The following is a 19150-nucleotide window of genomic DNA, read 5'->3' on the forward strand; positions in this document are numbered from 1 at the left end:
TTTTATCATACTAATTTTTTAAGGAAAGCTTAGGGAAATAATAATTCATTTTCAAAATCAATTTTCAAAGAAGTCAATCACTTCCAATTACCACAGGATATACAACCGTTTTGCAACCATATTTAGTAGTTCACCTTTTATTCACTACTTCAAACAGTTTTATAACACATAATTATCTATAAACCACTGCTAGGTACCTCAGGAATAGATTTAGAGTCAATTAATATACATCTTGCTCTGATCCTGCCCTAAATACCCGCTGCAGCTTCACACAGGAGGAAGTGTTTATGTGATTAATGCTAAAGCATGCAGCACCTATCCATAGCAAAGAGAGAAAGCTGAGTCTTGCCTCATGGCTATTTTATAAGAACTTGTCCAGGGCTACTGATTCACTTTTTGTAGACTCAGTCTGTGTCACCTTCTTTGGGCCAGAGTAATTGCCATGAATCCAAAACATGCCACTCATTTGAATTACGAGATTATTAATTTATAGCTTTCCTTTGGCATAAAACAGATTCTTCTTGCTTGTAAGTATTTCCATACTGGTTAGCTATGAGCAGAAAGATTATGCTGAATTAATTTGCTGCCAAGAAAATACAGAAAAATGATCAGCAAAATACACTGGTATAAAAAAAGATTTTAAAAAGCCCCCAAATGGGAATGCCCAGTTGGTAGCTCTTGTTTACTAGTCATGTAGCAATAGGACTCTTCATTAGTGTGACATGTACACGTATGCATCACAGGTACAATTGCAGAAAGGTGTATGTATTCATATGTGTGTGTGTTGATGTGCACTAAAATTATGTGCCAGCTCAGCATGCACAGCCTCCTCAAAATCCTACTAGAGGCTTACCTGTATGTATCTTCAGAAAAGTGTTTATTTTTTGTTTAGCATGGCCTATCGGTCTGCAGAGGTCTGGCCTAGGATGCAAAAAAAAAAAAAAAAAAATCTCATATGGAAGGAATGACCAGGAAAAATTTGGTTTCAACTCAATAGAGTGCAAAAATTTATACTGAGGTAGAAGAAATCAACTGAGTAGAATACCAAAGATGCAGCAGAACACAGAAATCACCAGAAGTCTAGGAAATAGAGCATGGTAGGACTGAAGGAATGAAGGACATTTCTTTAAAGGACATTATTAGGAAAACATGGTATAGTTTTTATAGGCATGAAATGGGAAAAGGATCAAAAGGGATGAAGGAACACTTAGATTCTCCATGTCCACTAGGGGTTAGACAAGGACTAATGAATCTCAATCACATTAACAAAGACTTAAATTGAATATTAAAAAACTTTGTAGCGGTAAGAGCAGATAAGCAGTAGAGGAGAGTTGGGAAATCTTTCAAGGAAGTTGTAGGTATAGTTAATGCTAACTTTGGAAAGCAAGGGATAATCAGATGATCTCGAGAGGACCCTTTCAGGATTGTATTCTTTGAATTCTGCAGTATTCTCTTTGACTTAGAATTCTTTTCTTTAGTTTGCTTAATACATAATACCTTTTGGCTGCAGATATGTCAGACAACACTATAATTCAAGAGATGAGACACATTGCAGGATTGTTTGTTAGATAAAGCCTTTAAAGGCTCCTCACATTTTCATTGCAAACCAGTGTAGAAATAGGAGAACCAAAAGCTCCTTACACTGCCTTAGCAAGTGTGAGGCTAATTCAGAACTAGTAGAGTCTCAAGATAGGTACTTAGACACTGCACCACCCAGAATTAATGACTATGTTTAAAAATATAGGCCCGTATTTTTTTTCCCAATTGCCCAGATGAACACATCAGTTTTAGGCTCATTTATTTCTTCCCCGAGCAAAACCAAACTTGGAATTTCTGCACACTGCAGCCAGTACCACTAGAATGAGTTAAACTTTAACTCACACTTGATCTTGCTTCTGCACAGCAGGAACTCATCCAAGACCTTACAAGCCAATACTAAGCAACTTGTCTAAGGCTGGTCTGTGTAGCCTTGCAAGGAATTTTTCAGTGTAGCAGCCAGTTGTTCACTCTTGCATGCAATATGATTACAGAATTATCAGGACTTTTAAAGGATTTTAAACTCTATAAATGTAAGATATAAAAAACTACTAAAAATTCATTGCAGGCATTGTTATCAAAAATAGATGATCAAGACTTGAGTACATTAAAATCTTCCTGAAACCTATAATCTTTATCCCATACTTAAACAATACTGGTCCTTTCTCCATCCCTTCTCTTAATGGATTCAAAGTATCTAGAGTTAAACCTATCTTTTTTCCTCTGTCGGAATGACAACTAAGTTGAAAGTTCAGTTCCAGTCTATCCAGTTAGTATCTTAGCGACCTGCTGCATTACATAAAATTGGTATAGTGACTGTTCAGCGCTGTCATAAAATTTGCAGTACAGCTGAATGTAACTGAGTTAATGGCAATGAAGACTGAGCTATTTTCCTACTCTTCAGGCAAATCAGAGCCTAATAACCTTGAATTATACTCACAGAACGTTACAGGGAAGTTTGCATCCTGCTGCCTATTTTGTCCTACTGGATAAGCTAAAAGATGACCATTAAGCTGCCAAATTGATACTTTCCTTTATCACTTAGGATGGGATTTCTCTCAGCCATCTAAAAGTTAGGTCCCTGCTCCAAAGTAGTTATTCCAGACACTCTTTATCATTGACAGAAAAGACAGAAACCCTTAGAGCATGACCCATCCCATCTATGTACATCTATCTAGTAGATTTATCCTTGCTGGGAGATACCTTCTCCCTCTAATGACTGAGTAAATAATGGACATATAGGTGGGTCTACAGACCTAACACGTAAATGGTTAAAGTTGTAAGAATTGACTGCCACCCTGCAGTTTACCCAGGTAACTTCAGGCATTCAGCTGAGGTGCCTACTGTAGGAATGCAGGTGTCATAGACTCGCTCTGCAGGGAGGAATCACCCTGCAGAAGTGCCTACCTCTCTCCATTGCCTGCAGATGGTACCTAAGCAGAGCAGGCCTCTAATTAGTGCATGAAAGGTAAGGTCTGTAGATTAATTCAAGACTTAAACAGTCAGTTATTCACACATTATTAATTAAATTAAATATATAAATTAAATATATAAATTAAATATATAATTAAATTAAAAGTAATTTCTCTCCCTAGGAGATGGAAGCACTTTCTGCATTATATTGCACTACTTGGGATGTGATAAAGGACAATGTGAATATCATCATACAAAATTACTCAATTTGAGAGTCAGTGCACAGTCTGAAGGCCTGCTAGGGACCCACTGGGGCAGCAGCTGTCTGGTTTAGAGGCTCATCTGCATTTTCTCCAAGATACTGCATAACTGAATACTTGATATTTAGCCTAATTTTCAATAAAATTATATGAAGATAAATTCTAATAATTACCTACTTAAACTGAAAAAAAAGACAAAAAGTAAAACGAAAACATGGCTATCGATAACTTCTCCAAAGAGCATACAGCATTAGACAGTTTAATCAAGGCATTGCCTGTACCAAGTTAGCTCTAAAGATGCCTGCTATATATACAAGTATTATCAAATTGCTGCAGTAATACACTGGACAAGTTATTTTTATAAAGAACAAATATAGGACATCGGCATGGTCATCAATAGGGTCTGAGCAGCAACAGGGCCAGATTCAGTAATGAGTGACTGAAAGAAAACAAATGCAGATACCACTACAAGCATGCACATGTACAAACCCTTTGGTTTTATTAGTTACACTAATGGAGCTAGAAATCTACTTTTAGAAAATCAGGAATGCTAACAGATCCTGAGTGCTTCACGAGTACCACTGCCAAGCAGTTGTTCATCTCCCCGTAACATCAACTAAAGGAAACAGTTCAAAACTGATTTGTGTAACAGATTGGTTAGCCAAAGATGGGCCTAAAATACTTGGCAAGCAAAGGAACCAGCCTTTTAAATTAATTTATTTTCAAAAAAGAGATGCTAAAGCAAACCAAAGTAAAGCAAATGCCCAGCAGAAACTCAGCAGCAGATATCGTTGTGATCTATATGGGGTGGCTGCCCTTCCATATGATTGTGGCTGTGGCATGTGAACAAATGCGTGTCATATCAGCCAGTCATAAAGCAGGAGGAGGAAGAAAGGAGCCGGCACCTCTTCAGTCTCTTCTCTGTGCCACGATAGGTGAAAGTGTGGCTGGGAATAATCACTCTAGTGTACTGCCCATGACTTTTCAGCAGCACTTGAAAACACAATATACATCTGCTGTGATGTACGCTGTATATCACAATGAAAGAATGTATCTGCAAAACAGGGAGAAAAATTACCTTTTTTTTTCATTCAGCTAAGCTATAAATTGCCATCTGGAAGCAGGAGTCAGAAAATGTAGCAAAATAGGTAATGACGACAGACAAGCTCAGGAGGAAAAATTGTTTGCACCATCCTCGCCATTGGTCCCAGACTGGGTTCCACATCCCAGCAAGGTGCAATCCGTCTGGGAGCTGTGGGAGCGTGCACGACTCTCTTATGGCAAGTTCTTCCTTTAAAAATTAACTCACTACCCTGGATTAACAGCTGGCACTTAGCAAATAGTGTCTATGCTCTACTGATTTTACCTCCTTTATAGCTTTCTCTGTGACTGCCCTTGAGTTAATGGTTACATCACACATTAGCAGGGTAGTGCTCGTCATTCATTTCCCAGTATAGTGAGCGCTGTCACGTGCTGGATCCTAAGCAGGTCTAAGCTAAGTCCTGTGTAATTAACTTTGGCCCAGCACATGGAAGTGTGTTTGACAATGAGCACCATTCTCCCCACCAGTTCTGCAAAGGGAGGATGAGAGAATTCAGATGGATAATATGAAACAACCTGGCATCTTTTTGCAGATCGTAGTGCTACGGTTGCAAGCAAATGTCTCTGCATTGCACTGCAGGGATTAGAAAACTGCAGAATGAGTTGTGATGGCCTAAAATGCTTCAGTTCTTTTAGTTCTCGTCCAAAATAATTCAGACAATGACAATTTGCATATTAAATAAAATATTTTCTATTTTTCTTATACAGGAACAAGGTGCCAGATTAACTTGTTTTATTGAAAGTATCAATGAGATTGAGGTTAATGACATTTCATTCTCTGAATATAGCTGTCAAGAGTCTTACAAGTGAGATAAAGTTTAATAGGTCACCTGGTCTGTTCTTTAACAATTCACATATTCTTTTCAAATACCTCCCATAGAACAAAATAATCTCTTAGCTTTCATTTTGCCCTAATATTCACGAGACTTTCCCTCCTTTCCTAGGTTTAGTCCACTGTTTCTATTTATAACCTTTGACATCACACAAGATAGATCCTCCCTTCCCTTGCATCTACAGCAATTTTTATTACAGCCTATGATTTTGTCCTCTTTTACCAGGAAACATTGCATACTCAGTCATTTTTGTCTTTTTTTATGTATATGGTGGTCTCTTCAATTCCTGTTCATATTCTTTTTCCCTAAATTGCTTATAATGCTTAACATATTTTTGAGGTAGGGTCCTGCTCAGGTCAGTGTGCAATATTGCAAATGCAGGGATACTGCTTCATGATGTCCCACTGCTACATAAAATTTAATTGGTATTTTTCTGCAGTTAGATGAAGCCACTAGTTTGTCAGCCACAGGTATTTGTTATTCTCTTTTAGCATTTCTTTTCCTAGATAGAACTCTTTCACTGAGCAAATGCTTTGTATTATTTTTCTCCAACTATCTTTCTTTCCTTGAGGGAGAAAGATTTTTCCTCCTCTGATTGCTACCGCTAAGTTTACCCTATGCCCACTGGCCTGTGAAACTTGAGCAATTTACTACAACTAATTCCCTGAGAACTGCTACTAACTCAGAAAATGTACTCTGGTTTCCAGCGAATATAATTATTCAGTGGCTCTTCTTGTCTCCGAGGGAAAATCAAACAGAGATAGATCTTTTCCTGCTTTTATTTGTGAATAATTCTGAGTTTGTTCATGCAAGGTAAAACTAAAATACTGCAGAATGGAAATATAGGTTGAAAAGAATCAGCACCCTCTTATACCACAAATTTTCTTAATAAAGAGGAGAAAGGAAGAGAACTGGCCTTACATGGAGAATTAAGGAGCAATTCAGAAATAGGATGGGAGGGTAAAAAAGGCAACCACATGGTAAAAAATTAGAGGTTGCAAATAGAATGGTAAAAAATTAGAGGTTGCAAATAGAAAGGAACAAAGGAAAGAGAATAAATGTATACTGACTGAGGGGGTCCAGTAGATATATTTATTTACTGCATTTATTACCAGTTCGAGAAAAAACCTGATAAAATGCCTTGCCTAAGGATCTGATCCTGTGCCATCAAAATTAACATACTTTTTTTTCATTGACTGTACTATGAGCAGGACCAGGCTCTAGAGTTACCTGAAGATTTAGAATGTAAGGAATTTAGTGGAATAGGGCTGTTAAATTGCCATGAGCTGAGGGAGAGGATTACTTTGTAAATGCATCACAGGAACAACTGCTCTGCAGTAAGGCATTTTTATGGTGAAACTTGGAGTGGAAATATTTTCAGGAGCCACAGGAAGGCAGTATGTAACAACTTCATTGTAGTTTTGAAAGCTTCGTGTCTGATATCTGAGGAAAGGACGTGTGATATCTATCAATTGTTCTACCTGAGCTCAGCTTAGAGTTGGTCAAATATTTTTGAGTGGCACATTATTTTCAGGCAGAAATGACCTTTCCCTGAATTCTGACCGTATCGTTTTGATTGCTATAATGTAAATGACTGATACAATGTAAATTTGCATGTAAATAATCACAGGGGTGTTTGACATTTATAACATTTCCATCTTCAAAGTGGAGTCAGCCTTCTGTGAATGCCCTGAAGCAACTGCAAAAAACGTGAATTTAGGTCAGTAAAAGATGAGATGTGTCAGGCAGCAAAATGCCTAAAGCCACAAACATTGAAGCGTCTTTCACAGTCCATGCTGCCCCTGAGTGGGGAGACAGGATGCTCTTTGAAGTTTCTTTACCACAAAGAGGAGGCTACCCAGGACCCATGAGTACCAATTTCAGAGACAACTAATGCAGGCAGTAGGCAAAGAGCCCCTCACTCTCCTTTTTGGCTGCCATGTTCTAATGGCCCAGATGCTCAGATCAGGTAGCCAGGGTATATGGTGCGACCCAAGCTGTAATTGCATTCCTTCATGTCCCTTCAGAAGAACTGGCAGGCAGCGGGGGTAAACCGACACCTCCTCACATGTTCACATACAAAAGGGCTGCAGACAAAATCCCTGCTCTTTCCTGCTTTTTCAGGGTCCAAAGTGTAAGATATCTTTGAAGGGAACCACTCTAAACCTGCTTGAACTCCTCCTTTCTGGTTCCACTCCTCCTCTAATCTTGTCATGATTCCATCTTTGACCTTGTGGACAACTGCAAGAGTAATAGCAACTATTAATCCACTGGTGAACAGTGTGTGATTTACATTTACGGAGGGAAGTGATGGGGCATTGGTACGACAAATCCATCAAATATAGGTACTGAGTGGCTGGCGTGTGTCCTGGTGCAAGGGATTAATCTAGTTGTCCTGTCCCCAATGCTCACTCTGTGCTAACTCCTTCTTCAGAAATCTGGCTGTACCAGCCTGCGGGCCTGGGTAAGCTGAACTCCCTGCACAGTTGATAACCATGTCTCTGACATGTCTGTATGGAAAATAACAGTTTAAAGATTTCTGCGCAAAGAATTTGCAATATTACTGGATCTGTTGTAAAATTTTCCTAACATCTGACCTACATTTTTCTTTTGGGTCACCATATTTTATAATATAATAATATTAATTTTTTCCCCCACCTTTAGCCTGATACTCAGCCTATTTGGCAATAAAGTGATCATATGAACTTTCCACATATTTTGCTATTTTCCAAAGGGAAGAATGTATTTTTTTTTTCAAACATCATCTAACTTTTCCAAGTTAATTAATAAACATTAATACAGATTTTTCATTATGCATATCAGTTTACAAGCCCATTAGCTATTGTGGCTGTGGTTGGTATTCTTAACTAGCTTAGTCCTGTATGACAATGTGGAACAGACTCACACAAGGTTTCGCTACAAGAAAGAAAACCTTATTATCCTGCTCACCTCACAGGGATATATTTCAGCCAAGCAGAATTTCAGGAGCAGCTGTGTTTGCTGATGGCTGAATGTCTGTCATTGTACCCGGCTGGATGTAACCTACTGGTAGGGGATATAGAGAATTCTTGCAGAAATAAAGCAGAAAATTGAGGGGGAAGAATAATTTTGCTGAAGCAATAGCAAATGCAACAGTGGGTTTTGCAGCTTATATGTGGTAGAAAGGAACAGCTGGCTTGTGACCCTTAGAGGAGACTTTTCTGAGGTATTTGCTCTTTGCAGTGTGGAAACCTAACAGCAGTCAAGCCCCAAAGGGAAGAACCTTCAATTTCGCCCAAAGCCAGTAAACTCAGTGTCTGGTTTTGTGACCTTTTTACATGCTAGACATTCTATGTTGCCTAAATTGTCAGATAAAGTATAAAATCTGATGTTTATATACATAAGTATAAATATTAACATTTTCATAAATAAGAGGAAATTCAGAGACCTGAATTTTCAGAAGCTTTGTTCAGCTTGCAAAAAGCTGTCCAGTTGTAACTGAAACTCATCTAAGTTTCCTGAACCAGGCAACTTTCCTAGGTGAGGTTTTATAATGCAATTTCCAGTAATTTCTCTGTTCTTGATTTTGGTAGCATCATCAGAGTAGGATATCTTGTGGCATTTTTTGCTATTTCTATTTCCAGTTTAAAAAAATGAAATTATTGCAAGGAGCATGGACTGTGACAAGCTGAAAGAAAACTCGCCTTTTTTTTTTTTCTTCTAGGAGTTCAAACTTAGTTTTCGTTAGGCTTTGGGCAAGGATCACTGAAAGCTGCAGGTGACTGTTAACTGAACCCGCTTCTCTAGCCCCAGTTCTCACTCGAATTTGGGTGGTATTTCTTGTTCCTATTTTCAGTGCTGTAATCCCTGAATTACCAATATCAATATAAATTAAACCAGAAAGAGTTAAGGTTTAGGCCCACAGAATGACTTAAATATTTAAAGGATTTCAAAGCCAGAATTCTATTTAAATCAGTTGGAGCTGGTTGGTAAAATACATTCTTAAACACAGATCATAGAGTCAACAGTATAAATGTTAGAAAAAATATTCCCATTGCATGTTTATTTGCATTTTAAACATCTCTGCCTTTGAGATATTAAAGACCCTCTGCACGGGTGAAAATGACCAAATGATATGTAGCATTCTGCAGAATGCATTGAGCAAATGTTTTAAAGAGTAGTTTGACTTCAGTATTTAAAGTGCAGGAGGTAGAGCTGCTGGAAAAGCTGTTTGGCATTAGAAAGGACACTACTTTTAAACAAATATATTTCTGAGATGTAGTAAATTGTTTACTTTTTCTCCAACATAAAATCTCAGTAAAAAGGGGAGAGAAAGTTGCAACAATATAAAAATATTCTGGAAAAAAAGTTTGTTTGTCATTTTAAATTACTTTTCATTTTAATTTTGATTTTGTATTTACTTATAAGTGAAAATGCTGAAGGCAAAATCATTTGTTGAAATGAAACAGCTATAAAAGGATTTTTTCATTTCCTGACTGAAAAAAATTTGGAGCCTTTAAAGTGATAGCCAGAGAGGCATCTGGGTTGCATTATCTGAATCCCTTGGAAATAAGAGGACATAACTGCTGGAAAATGCAGTTGAAAATTAAGATCTCTCACAGTTGTTCCAAAACTTTTCTTTTTTTCCCCAAGCCTTGCCTTTTGCCTGCAGGTTTCTTTTAGAAGCCGTGGCACTGCCCTGGCTCTGAGGGTCAAACCTGGCCCAGGGCACTGACACCTCACGCTTAGCAGGAGCAGGATTAGCTCCTCCTCTGGGTTGCTCCTCTGCAGCTGTGGAGTGCTCTGAGCTGGGGTCATGCCATGGCCAGAGCCCTTCCCTTCAGGGCATCAATCTGGGGGAAAAGTGACTGAATTCCTAAGCCATTGCCTGCATTTCTACCCTACCTGTTGCGCTTTTCTCTTTTTTCTACTCATCTCCCTTGGAAAAGGAAAAGGAGGAGGTATATTTTGACAGGTGACATTTTATTTATGATTTAATAAAAAAAACCCCCTTGCATTCTCACTTCTAAAATCTTGGTTTGTTGATTTGTCTTATGGGCTGCTTTATGCTGCTTACAAGTTGAACTAATGGTAAAAACAGATTTATCATAACTTATGCCCCCCACAATGTGTTGATAAACGGGGATACAGCAGGCCCTGCTCAGGCTGTAAGGTGTTTTCTTACGTCAAAAATAGGTGTTGTTACAACACCCGAAAAACTATTTTATTTCGTACATTGCTCAACTGCATGAAAGATGACTGTAGTACCTTGATATAAATACTTCCAAGTGACAGCACCTTCTTTATTGCTATTAGCATGTGCAAACACAATGAGCTGGCAAAGATTAACAGGCTCTACCATTTTGTACCGACAGTTTGTCTACCTGCCAGCATCATGTTCTTTCCCTAACTGTGTCTCTCTAAGAGAAGAATGTGACTTTTTGAAATCTTGCTACCATTACTGTTGTCATTAATTTAGTAGGAAGACAACATCTTGAGTATGTGTCAATTCTGAGAGTTATTTCTGATATTTTATACCCTACTTGGGGTCTGTTAAATAGATATTTTAATGCATACAATGCCAGACCGGTGGGAATTAATGTACACAATAAAACTCCAACACACAGTCTTGTTATCAAAGCTAACACAGTTAAAAGCAGTAACCAATGCTATAATGTTTATAGCAGGCCTGTCTGTCTATGTGTAAATAAATTTGACAAATTGAGCAATATATTTGTGAAATGATGCTCAGTATCTTCCAGAACATCGTTTAGTAGATACTCCTCACATAAGTTCAGCTACTTTTTTCCCAAAGGAAGCAATGTATATTTTAGGTTGCTTGCTATGTCTGTGCATAAAGCTTTTGAATTTTTTTTTCTGACTATTTAGAATATTAGAAACTTTGTGCTAAAATGTGCTAAAAATGAGGGGACTGTGCATAAGCAAATGGAATTTCATAGCTTTTAGATGCTATTTGGAGGGGTTTCCAAGCTTGTCAGCAGAGAATCTGTGTGGTAGAGCTACTCTTTTGCTTAATTTAGTTTGTTACTTTAGAGGTTCCCTCAAATCTGTTTTTATTTTCCTTGTATTTCCATTTCTTTACATTCCTGACCTCTCTCTAGTCAATCCTAAGGTTAAATGAGGCAGACAATGCTTTAATAAATACATAAATTCCAGTCAGAAAAAGAAATTGTATTAGGAGTAATTGGTGCCAGTGTTTCCACAGCAGATCTCATGAAGATGATGAATTAAGGAACATTTTGAAGGTGAAAAACAATCATAGACTTTTGTATGGCCACAGAATATGTTAAGGACTGAAGCCAGAGCAGTTCCAAGAGGTCTTAATCCAGCACTTCATCCACAGCCTGCAGAGCCCTTACCTTACAGGGAGGGATCTGTTTTTAAATGTATTACTTGTAGGCCTCAAGAAACTCTCTTGCCCTGCCTTTCTCAAACACCCAGCTAGGGCACACTGCTGGTAGTTTAGGGAACTTGAGGGTTCTTCCTGCTGCACCAAGACGTTAGGAGAGGTACCCGTGTCACATTAGGAGAGGTACCCATGTCACAGCACCCAAAGCTTCTCATGGGTATGGCTCATCCCATGGCTATGGCTCATCTCATGCCTGGAGCCCCCATCTTCCATGCCTTGGTGAGTCTTTGACAAAAGGGGTTCAAACGCTTCTCCACCGTGGCCCCGAAGGCCCTGATGGCCTTTCTGTCCCGGCCCAGCCTCCCCTGGGGCCTCCCTCCACCCCAGCCCATGGCCCAGGAGCCCCATTTCGGCTCAGCCTGGGGCTCTGGGTCCTCGCCCCAGAGACGTTGCAGGGGTGCCCGTCGCCAGCCCTGGCCCTGGCCCTGCCTCCTGGGTGGATCCCTCGGGCCCACGCTGCCATCTTGTCTGCGGCCTCATCTGCTGCTGCTCCTGACTGGGCTCTCTGGAGCCGGCTCATCGCTTGCCTCGCGTGGGGCTGTCAGTGGGCCCTGGTACCAGCAACTGGCTCTGCCTGCCGTGTCCAGCCCCCATGGGACTGCGCCCTTCGGTGAGGGCACGGCCCAGCCTGGGGTCACCTCAGCTCCCCGCCGCCCGTCCCTGCTGCAGCAGCCGGCCTTCGCAGCCCCAGCGCCCTCGTCTTTGGCTTTCTGTTCTGAGAAAGGTACCACGTTACGTCTACAAAAGCTCACAGTTTTTTCCCCCCGCTGTAATGTTGCAGCAAAAGTGCTTCTTATTTTTTGCATCACTATCTAAAGATTCACCAAGCTGAGTTAGAAGCGCAGGAGGCCTGGGTTTAAGTCCCTGCTCCCAAACAAGATCGGCAAACAGGTCTTTCAAACACATTTCCCACAATGCTAGCCTGTTGAATAAAATGAGATAGAATTGGGGTTTATCGCTACTAGCTGGCTTTCCCTCAGACGTCCAGGAGATACGCTCTAAGGACACTTCACAAACCACCCTCTGGCAGTCAGATAGATGAGACTTCCAGAGAATCCCACCAAGTCACGAGTGTGAAATAGGTCTCCAAGTAGCCAGGCGGCAAGAGGGGTCAGGTGGTGATGAGACATTACTAGGAAGGCCTGATGTGCTGAAGGAATGTAGCGGTCTAGAGTACTAGGCAGTGCCTGAGCAGTGGTTTTTTAAGGAGTTCGGTAATATCTGTCTGCTAGATGTAGGCATCTTGGCTCACTGTGGTTGCCACCAGTGCACGTCTATGAGTAAGCACAGCAAAACAAACCACCTTTCTGAGTATCCCTATGCATTAGGACACAGACATTTCTTTTCTAAACGCAAATTTATGCAGACTAAACCCCCCCAAAAGCCAGTGCAAACGGTTGTAAAAACACTTGGTGATGATTCACTTGTCTATATACAGTACATTATAACTGCCCTGTTCTTTCCCAGGTATCTCCGTGGGGTTGGCAGGTATGACACGGGATGCACAGGAGTCCCATGTCCCTCTGGGACAGCAGCTGGAGGCCAGGTGGGATATACCTGAATCCCACCCTTAGCTTAGAATGACCCAGCTCAAACAGTAGCAGGCTTAAACCAAAATAAGCAAATTCATGCAGAGTTTTTTTACCTGGTTCTGATGAGATCTGCTGCTTACAAGGCTCTGCAGGAGAGAGCTACCAGGACTGCCTGTTCCCCGGCTACCTTACCTTTATACTGGCTGGCAGAAATCCAGTTCTTCCAGTCCTTCCCTAAGTGGCACGGAGTGAAGTTTGTGGCACACCACTTATGCCCACATTCACTTGTTACAGCATGTACTCTTTGGCACAGTAAACAAAGCGATCCCAACCTCCTCCCAGCGTTTGAAATCAGGAGGGGTGAGTGCTCTTGGTATGCAGACGGAAGCACTCGGTGCTTTGTAAAAACTCAAGTCCCTGATCAGAGATGTAAAGAGAATGAAAAGAGGCCATTGGAAAAGCTGCAAGCTTCTGAAATGTCAGCACGAGTCAGAAGCGTGACAGACAGCTGAAGGCTTGAAGTGACTGTTTGTACCTTTTACTGGACTCTTCTGGAATTGGTGCACCAGGCCTCCTTAGTCAAGCCAGACATAACCCACTGGCAAGCAATGCTGTGTAACAGCAGGCCATAGGGATGCTTGGGCAGCCCTAGCACGTTTATGAAAGCCCTGCCCATATGCCAGCATGCTGCTGGAGACCCAGAAATCTTTTCCGATTACTCTAAAACCCTGTCCAGCAGAAGCAGGACAGAGTTGCCAAGGAGCTGTACAAATCCTGCTCCTCATGAGCAGGAGCAAAGCAAATGGGTGCCCACCTCTGCCACTGTAAACGGGCTGCATTTCTGATTCCCTCTCACTTCATGGCTGGGCTAATCGCATGGAGGAGTTTGGTTTGTTGACCCTGTTGCTGTGCTGCTTCACCAGCTGCCCGGGCTCCTGCCCGCAGCACCGTGGCAAGGGAAGGGACTCTGAACTGTTCAGAAAGCAGAGCCCTGGAAGCCAGCAGTGGGACACAAAGTTACCATGGCAGACAGGGTCAGAAAACATCTTTTTTCTCCCTATGTCTTGAGTCATCCTAGAAAAAGATTTGGATTGCACTGTGTAAAAATATATACTCTATAGTGAAGTCTGGAATAAGGAAATGTGATGTCGCTCCTCTCTTTTAAATCATCAGAAAGGTTTACCTTATTTTGGAAGTGGTCCTTTCCCAGGAGAGAATATGAAAAAGTCATAACCCTCTCCTTATGTTTGTTCATTTCAACACCATCAAATCTACTGAGCAAAGAGAAGATTATAAAGGTTATTTTGCTGTGCTTTTCAATGCAATGAATTGATCAGTGCTACAAAGTCTATTTGAGAAACTAGGTAATCGCATTCCTCTAGGCAGATTTCAATAGATATGTGACTCTGTTCATGACCCTTTTCTCTCTGTTTCCAATTAATATTTTAATGAGCAAGTTTTCTTCAAAGAACCTCTTAAGGAAACAGCAAATTTTATTTGAAGGGAGAGAAGATTTCTAAAAAGTAGATTTTAGATTTTTCCCCATTAACAGTTGCCTTGAAGCTTGACTGAAAGAAATTGATTGATCTGGTCAGAGAGATCAAGTCACTCAGATAACATGATAAAATTGTGGGTATTATTCATTAACTGATCCCCAAAAAGGACAGAACATAAAAATGTTAAGATTTTAATGTAAAATTCAGGTACTGCATTATATTCAGGAAGTAGGCAAACCATGTAGATAAAGCTAATCTGTTACAGCTAAAGCAGATTTCTATTTCATAGGTTTGGTGGCAACATAAAGAAATACCTTTTCATAGACTGTAGTTCCTTTATGTTGAATTCTGTATGTGCAATAACATTTTCAGCAAGTAGACAAGACAGTTCTCAGAGTGCTTATATGTCTATAGCTCAGGTTTTAATACTGTGAACTAAATAAACATTAACCAGGCACCGCATGGGAGTTCATAGCTCTTCTCCCAGTGGTGCCATACGCTCGAAGGTGTGTGCCCAGGGAGGCTTTGTTCCCACCACTGCAGAGCGGGCTGTACAGGAGCAGCGCTGGTCTGTGAACAGCCTGTCAGAGTCAGGCAGGTCACCAGAGCTGCTCACTTCACAAAGATTTTAGAGATGCTTTTCAGCTGAGTTCCTCCTTGCTTTCTAGATCTTGAGCCTGAGGACCATCTTTTGCGGCTTGCTACCACAGGCTCAGGAGTTAGTAATTTCGGACTTTTCTATTCAGCAGCTGGAACTGGGAGCAGGTGGATGGGGAGAGCTGGGAATGGTGCTGTGGACTAGCTAAAGGTGGGCACTTAAAGTGAGTGGGACTGACCATATTAAAACCCTCGTGTGGGACTTATTCAAAAGTAAAGGGCCTTTGCTCAAGTTTCTTTAAGTCACTCCAGGAGTAAAGGGAGACAGGGTGAATTAAAGCTACTTTTACCAGTTAAAAAGCATTCAAGAATGGATATGATGTAGCTTAGCTAAACCAGTTAAGACAGGTAAACTGCTCAGAGCTTCACTTGGCAAACTCTGAAAACCCCTGCTGATTGGAATTCATGTTTTTAGTTCTTTCTATGCAAGTCTGTCTGTGATTATTTTTTTTGAATGAATGAATGAAAGCACCCGGTGGAGATAGATCATAGGTCTGGTATTTCTGGTACCATTCCTCATGTTTAGCTGCTTTTGCTGAGAACAGATAGGATCAGGAGTTCAACAGATGTATGCTGTCGTAACTGCACTGTCTTGACAAGAACTATGCCAGTGCTTTTAACCACAAGCACTGAAAAAAGCATGAGGAAGACCCCAGAGGAAACATTATAGATTTCTGAGGCAAAGAAAGGATGATTTGTCCATTGGGCCATCCCTGTGCTGTGCTTGGCGACGTCTTCTTTTGCAGGATGTACAGTTGCAATAGTTTGTGGTAAGGTGGGATTGTGTTCATCCTTTGGCTTTGGGGGTAGCACGTTCATTTGGGGTCCAGGGGCTCTTGTCCTGTTCTTGGCTCAGCCATCAACCAGCTGCAAGACTGTCTCTTTGGACTACAGTTTGACTATCTGTAAAATGGTTGTTTATGACCTTTGTAAAGCATTTTAAGATTCACAGGCTGGACATGCTATAAAAGAGCAGGTATTTATTGGAATCATTATGCGAGTGACTTAAAAGCCACCAATTAAAAACAATAGGCATGAAGCTCTTACTGACATTTGGCTTTGTGAGTTTTCAGTCAGTTCTCCACACCACATAGGTTAAAGCTAGTGTGGCTTGAGCAGTGGTCCAGCACCTCTGGGAAGTGTTGACTTTCTGGGGCAAAAGTTTTATAGCTGATCTGCAGAGAACATCTGCTGTGTCTGAGATAGATACGTTGGATCTGCAGCATGCACAAAATAGACATGCCGTTTCTTGAAAGGGACAGATTCAGTGCTCAAATGTCACTGATCTGATCTCATCTGTAGCCACGAACATGAATAGAAAAGCCAGACAAAATTTTCAGTTCCAGAAAAAGTGGACATGCTTGGAGAAACCCATATACAAGCTAACCCCAGCCAAATGCTCTCCTTCATAAATGAAAACTATTATTTCTTCCGTACTCTGTATTTTTGCCAGCCAGCACTGGAAGAAATCCTCTAGGTATTAAAAAGCAATGGTAAATGTGCAGGAGTTAGCAAAGCTGGCTGCCAATACACCAGCCAAGGAGTAGCCCAGCAACTCACCTACGAGTGCCTCAACCCACTGCAGAACAGATGGGGCCCCAGAGCCCAGAGGTCACATTTCACCCTCACCCTCCCCTTTCCTCCAAAGCTTTGCACTGTTCAGACACTCCATCTGGACACAGCTCAGGTGCATGTCATGGCCATTCCTTTCCCTGCCCAGGAGCTCACTGGCATGTGGAGGGTGGCGGTGTCGCGGGCCAGGGTGCAGGCAGACCAGGGTGCAGGCAGCTGCGGAGAGCAGAGCCTGCTTGCAGTGCTGCACCCGAGGCCTGCCTCCACAGCAATGCTCGCCACTGCCCTTGCTGCTCTGCCTTCAAATCCCACCACAGAGTAACAGTCCCAGCGCTACAAAGCTGTGAAGCGAACGTGTTCCTCTAAAAGTCTGTCTGCCAAGATTGCACAGGATCAGTCGCGCTGATTGTTCATTATAAAGCTCTAATATGTATTTAATGACACCAGATTTTCTGCAATGCGAGTTGGTATTTTAATAGCCTTAATAGTAGCACATATTAGTAGCATTATTACTTGCTTGTGTAACATTCTCCACCTTCACTGTGCTATGCCAGCAGTAACTAATGAATGCACATTCTAGGAAATTCATCCACCTGGAGCTGATTTCTCTGAGTAAAGCTTTAACTTCAGGGAAATGGGATGTGAGCTCGGTGTGAGAGTGGGTATAAGAGACATGTGATGCTCTTTTGGAGTTACAGATCAGCTTCCAATTTCTGCTGATGCAGAAACCAGTTTAAAAATAGATAATTCCACCTGGGCCATTTGTGTGCCTGCCGCTCCAGACCCAGCCAAGAACAGCAGACCTGCTGCACAAGCCAAGGGGCCGAGAGGTAGGAATCCAAGATGGGGAGATGCCAATGTGCCATCTTTCAAATGGTCTTTTCCATCCATCTTCCATATGACTAAAAAAAGTTATTAGCAAGAACAGATGAAATGAACAATATTGCTGGGTTACTATATCAGTTTTGGGGTGTCTGATGAGAGCAGCTCACCAGCAACCTCATATATGCAGACATTGGGGAAAAGTAGAAAACCAGGCCTAAGATTATTTTAGGTCTTCTGTTTGGCCTTGAATGTTCTGCTTTACCCAAAATACCATGCAATCATAGGCCTAATCTATCAAGTTGGCAAGATAAAATGTTAAGACTACAGACAGCAGAAGCAAGGAGAAAGCTAAATTCTACAGCTTGCTGCCGAGATTGGCCCCAGCCCCTGGGCAAATGCTATAACCCTTTATAGAAAATGCTATAAATGCTTTTGAGGCTGTTACTCAAAAGATGGATGTCAGCACCTCCCATGGGAGCCCATACTCGGGTGATGCTGTGGGGGCCGATGTTGGCCAGACCTGGGCTGAGCACTTTTTCAGGTTGGGTATTTGACTTTTGCTATCTATTTGTTATATACTTGATCCACACACTGAGCATCAATACCTCAACAACCTACACAGATCATCCTGTACTGGCACCGCCCTTCTTCCCGTGCCTATTTAGGAATCTGGTTAGCATCAGAGAGCTGGTGCTAATTTTAGGCACGCTGTTATGCTAAGACCTGTTTTGACTCACAGCAGCTCCCAGGATGACGTATGTGAGATATCAGTTTGACACAGTGACCCGTGCTCCTTCCTTTGGCTCCATGTTGATAGAGCAATCAATCCTTTGCCTTTCCCTACCCATCTGCTGAGAGGAATGATCCCAGCACATAAGTCCCATATGGCTGTATTCCCATTTTTCCCCCTTTCACGTACTTCCTAACTCCTTCCCTCCCTGCCCCAAAAGCATGTGAAGCCATAGCAGCTGCTTTGAGCAGAACCTGTAACTGTTACCTGGGCAGCCACTAAAAATGTTGAGACAATTTTCTTTGCAAAAATTCCACCAGAAAAGCCAGGGACTGAACTGGCAGTTGAATGCTATTTTTCACATACTGACTGAAAGTTTTTCCTATTGATTGGCAATTAGCCTGTTCTAAAAGACTCAGGGTCAAATTCCCAGCTGGTGTAAATCAGAGAAGTCCCAGTGAAGTCTCTGATTTATTTTCCAAATGGTTTAAAAATTCAGCACGAGCTTTAAACTGCCAATGTTATACATCAAACAGCTGGCTAAAATTCAGAAAGATAGCACATTTTCTGTAATGCTCTTTGACATTAAGTATTCCTTACAGACCAGATATAATCAATACAAGTGCTAGAGTGAACATTCTGAGGGTTTAAAAAAAAACCAAACCAAAACCAACAAACAAAAGAACGGGACCTGATCAATGTAAGTTTTGGGAATAAGATTCAAAATGTGGAACACAGTTTTACATTTTGAGCCTTTGTTATCCTTTACAGATGTGTGTTAGTTAT

At 41.3% G+C, this 19150-nt stretch overlaps 1 long non-coding RNA gene across 2 annotated transcripts in view; it reads left to right on the forward strand.

The window, feature by feature from the left end:
• LOC115341424 overlaps positions 1-19150 on the forward strand; it is a 47533-nt gene that overhangs the window by 21431 nt on the left and 6952 nt on the right. The window lies entirely within an intron of this gene.

The sequence above is a fragment of the Aquila chrysaetos genome, chromosome 5 (genome assembly GCF_900496995.4).
Source record: "Aquila chrysaetos chrysaetos chromosome 5, bAquChr1.4, whole genome shotgun sequence".
NCBI lineage: Eukaryota > Metazoa > Chordata > Aves > Accipitriformes > Accipitridae > Aquila > Aquila chrysaetos.